This window comes from Aulonocara stuartgranti (assembly GCF_965226115.1).
Source record: "Aulonocara stuartgranti genome assembly, chromosome: 15".
Classification (NCBI taxonomy): Eukaryota; Metazoa; Chordata; class Actinopteri; order Cichliformes; family Cichlidae; genus Aulonocara; species Aulonocara stuartgranti.
This window is the reverse complement of record NC_138951.1, coordinates 20841410-20845930: the sequence shown is the minus strand read 5'-3', so window position 1 is coordinate 20845930 and position 4521 is coordinate 20841410.

Below are 4521 nucleotides of genomic sequence, written 5' to 3'. Positions count from 1 at the left end.
AGCACACAGGTCAGAAAGTCATCCTGTTACACCTACTGCTACCTTTAAAAACCAGGTGATCCTTCAATATGAACAAATAATAATAGAAAAAAACCTTTAAAGTGCAGATTACTGATTTTAAAGCAGCAAGGTTAGTTTATTTTCATAATTAAAAAAACCTTTTGAAATTGTTATAAGTCATTTATTGTGCCTAAATATGTAAACTGTAAAATGGAAAGCTTTATATTTCCCGTTATGACCTGTAATACCTGACGCAGTCTTTCAGCAGTACGGTATGACTGATTCATTAATGATTATAGATTTCGGTGGGGTGATGAAGAGGTCACATACCTTCAGTATTTAATTCATATACAGTTGTCTCACAAATGAAGGACTTATTTAGAAAAATAGCCTTAGCATTCCTAAGCGAGGTCTTCTTCCTTCAGCCGTGGATCTTTTATCCAACAGTTCATACCAACACTGAATCCTTTATAGGAAATTTGATTATCCCCGTCACACACATGCACTAAAGCCACATAGACAGTGCTGTCATCTCAGGGAGGCAGGTCAGAGAAACCACAAGAATAAAATGAAGAGGAACCCCAGCAATAGGTATTTAAAAAAAACTAAGTCCAAACACCAAGTAAAGAGGGGATGTTTCTAAAGTTTGTGAACTAATCTTAAGTCCTTCTTGCTTTCAGTGAGAAGTCATTAAAGTCTTGCAGCTAAGCTTTTAAAGTCTCCTTGTTTGTAGATGAATTCATGTGTATGTGTGTTGACTCAGATTAATTGAAAAAACTTTTCTTTTTTTTTTAATTATGCAGTGTCTCATCATTATCAGTCATATTCCTGCAATCTGGTGCTTGCTTTCTGTGTGTTTGTTTCTCTACACAAAGACATTTCCACCTTAAACTTGCCTTCAACTTAGAGCTCGAGCAAAGTCTACACCAATTAATGCTTTTCTAACAGTCATTTTGGTCACTCAGTCAATGACATGTACACGTCATAACAGAAATAAACATATAAACTTGTCATGTAGCAAAGGAAGCTAAGGTAAGAGTCATGTAAAGAGTGACTTCACTCACATCTGGATTCTCTGCATTTTTTGTCTTATATTTATACCCTTTTATAAGTACAATAAACTAAACCTGGTTTAAGGCAAGGCAGGCAGTGGTTACAACCAAGAAAACCTGAGGACAGTCTTACCTGCTGCACTGTGACAGACTACATACACACATATACACACAAACACACACACGGAGACTGTCTCAATCAGCACTAATGCAAAGTTCTGGTTAAACATTGGCCCAGAGTTTGCCTTCTGCCTTCTGTTGTTTTTACACTAAAGCTCCGGCAATTGTTGCAGGCATTATTGACTTAGTAATTAAAGTATTTTAACGTGGGGATTCTGTAATCATTACATATGCCGCCATCTGTTCCTGCGCCGCTGCGTGAGCACCTGAAATGGATTTTTCCCCCTGAGTAGATAACGTATAAAAACCAATCAAGAAGGAAGGTGGGAGGAAGGCCACATCTCTGCCATTCATCTAAATAAGAGTGAGTCATGACAGTGTGTGTTCAGTTTTTATTAAATTTTCAAGTAAACTGTCAGTTTCTTTTAGTTTCAGATAGTGTTTCTTTTTTTTAAATTGCTTTTCTTTCAGTTACATGTCACTGTTACAGAAAGTGCTCTTTCTGCATGATGTGTATCCATGTTTTAGCCTTTGCATCTTCTCTGTATGATACACAGTTATGAAAAATAGGAACGTGGGTCTTAAAAGTGTCCAGTTACACACGAGACCATATAACATAAAATAATTGAATTATTAGTTTAAATTCTTAATTTTGAAATAAATCTCAGTTCCCCTCTAGTTCTAACAGTTGGGACTTTTAAAAAACCAAAATACTGTCCATAACAGTGGTGAGACTTAACTTGTGTTCTGATATAATCTGGGCACGGGAAAAATCTGGAGGTGTGCACATTGTCAGATTTCCAGCACATCTCAGAACAGAAGAGAAAGATTTACACCTACAGAGAATAAAATCATCCATCTATCCTCTTCTGCTTATCCAATCCAGGGTCAGGGGGGCTAGAGCCTATCAGAGCTGCCATGGGGGAGGGGGGGGGGGCGTTGTCAATCTGTCGCAGGGTTAACACAGAGAGGCAGACAAACATTTACACTCACCTTTGTGGCCAATTTAGACTCCCCAATTATCCTAACCCTGCTAAATGCATGTCTGAACTGTAGGAAGAAGCCGGAGTACCTGGAGAAAACTCCCACAGACACGTGGAGAGCGTGCAAAAAGCCAGGACTTTGCTGTGAAGCAATAGTTCTACTATGCTGCCCATAATAAATACACAGGACAAAAATCACAATAAAAAAATCACTTTAATTATGCTTATCTTAGTATTTTATGTTATTATTTCATTTATTGTCACATCTCGTTTAATTTAATCATCATCCATGAATAGTTATTGTTAACATATTTTCACATATTTAAATAAATAGTATTTTTCTTAAAACTGTCTCATGCTAATATCTGTTCTGCTAGGTCTCCTCCTTTTACCACGGCGTTCTTCTTCTCCACTGTCACCACATCTTCAAGAATCACCTGACTGCTGGGGTTTTTGTTTCTAATGCTAATGGGGTCTGTTTTGGTGTTTTCTGGCACTAAATGAAATGAAATTAAGCTTCTGACTGCTAAGATAGTGGATATAGTTATATTATTTTTATTCTAAATTTTTCTTTTCAGAAATCTTTCATATTTGTTGTATGAATTCATAAAAAGCACTGCACCTAGGAAATGTCAGAAGCATTTAATCTTAGTTTTCCAGTTTTTCTATAAGCAATCAGACCCTGATCTCCAGTCTGATCATGCAAATTAGCATCTTTAAGCACTCAAGTAAATCAGCTGATCAGATAAATTACAAAAGAATCCATAAATATTGCTGTTTAAGACTTAATATGATAAACCACATGCATACTGTCTACCCTTAGTCCATCTCTTTTGAGCTTAAGATTTTATTACATCCCATCTGGACCCCAGCGTGCAACCTGAAGAGCAGGCAGTAGACCCTGTTTTACTGAGTTCACCATTGGCAGTATACTTACAAACATCCTCCACCAGCCTTCCCTCTTCACTCATCTCTCTGTGTGTCTTTGTGTGTCTCATAACCTTTCAGTAAATATTTTTATCTGAGTTGTATCTGCCTGCATTGTCCCTCAGAGTAAGCAAATAATTACAAATAGAAAGCTCCCATCGTCGAGCCGCAGTCTTCAATTGTGCTTCCGTCCTTTAATCTCTGAGTTCGTCTGTTAAAGAGTCATGTGTTAAATGGTCTGACACAGGGTCTTTGAATAAGAGCAGATAAGGACTCTATTGGGGTCTATTGTTGAGTGGGTGTCAATCTGCTGCAGAGGCAAACAAGAGCACAAAGTGTTCCCTGATCTGTTCTGTTCAGTGTTCCCATTATTACAGCAAATAAATAAACATGCAGCCAAAAAAGTAACATTTAAGTGAAGAATTACAGTGACAGCTGTGCATTCAGTCCACCAGATTGGAACATCACAGCAGTTATTACACACGTGTCCTGGAGTTTTGCAAAAGTATTCAGGGTCCCGAGCCGATCAATTCTGGACTGAAAATTGGATGCACACATTTTCTTGTTCCCTTGAGGATTAATCAACCTGCAAATGTTGGTTTTTTTAAACATGCATAAATATCTGTGTTAACACACGAACACTGGTTAGATCACATTTAAAGTGACTGAGTGACATAGTACAATATATATATATTTTCTTTGCAAGCTCCTTTGAATATATATATATATATATATATATTCTTAGTTAGCGTATTGTCTGTCTTGTTAATGTTGGTTTATGTTGGTTTATAATGGAGCACTGTAACAAAAAATAATTTCCCCCAGGGATCAATAAAGTATTCTGATTCTGAAATATATAAGACTTTGCTAAGCTTGCACTTAGCATACACACGCTTATGACGGTATTTACTTTGCCTGTCAGTACCCTATGTTCATCTTTAATCAGATATAAGCTCAGACTATGTTTAAAGTTTATTTAGGCGTCAGACAAAATAAATAAATATTAATATTTATGTTCCATGAGATAGACCTTTCACCTTAAGAGCTGTTATTATTTCTATTATTTGAAATGAGGCTTACAGTCATAATTAGAAGAATCTGACCTTTCCAAACCTTGCTCTCATAGTATGATTTTAATTCTTCTTCAAAATGTAAAATTTTGATTTGTTTAAAGTTTAAAAGAACAATAAGGCAATGAGAAAACTTGGTGCATAAAAAATTCCATTACCAAGGCAACAGCCTTTAGCTCTAAATGACTGGTAGGAGTATTGTTAAAAAAAAAAAAAAAAAAAACAGTGATAACAGCAGAAATGTTTCACATTTTTAAGTCTAGACTGATGAATTATAAGTCAGGGCAGACCAGGTGTTTTTCACTTGCTGTGTAGTCAGTGGAAAGTAAACTGTTCCATTTTCCAAAGCTTTATTTACAACTTCTTGCA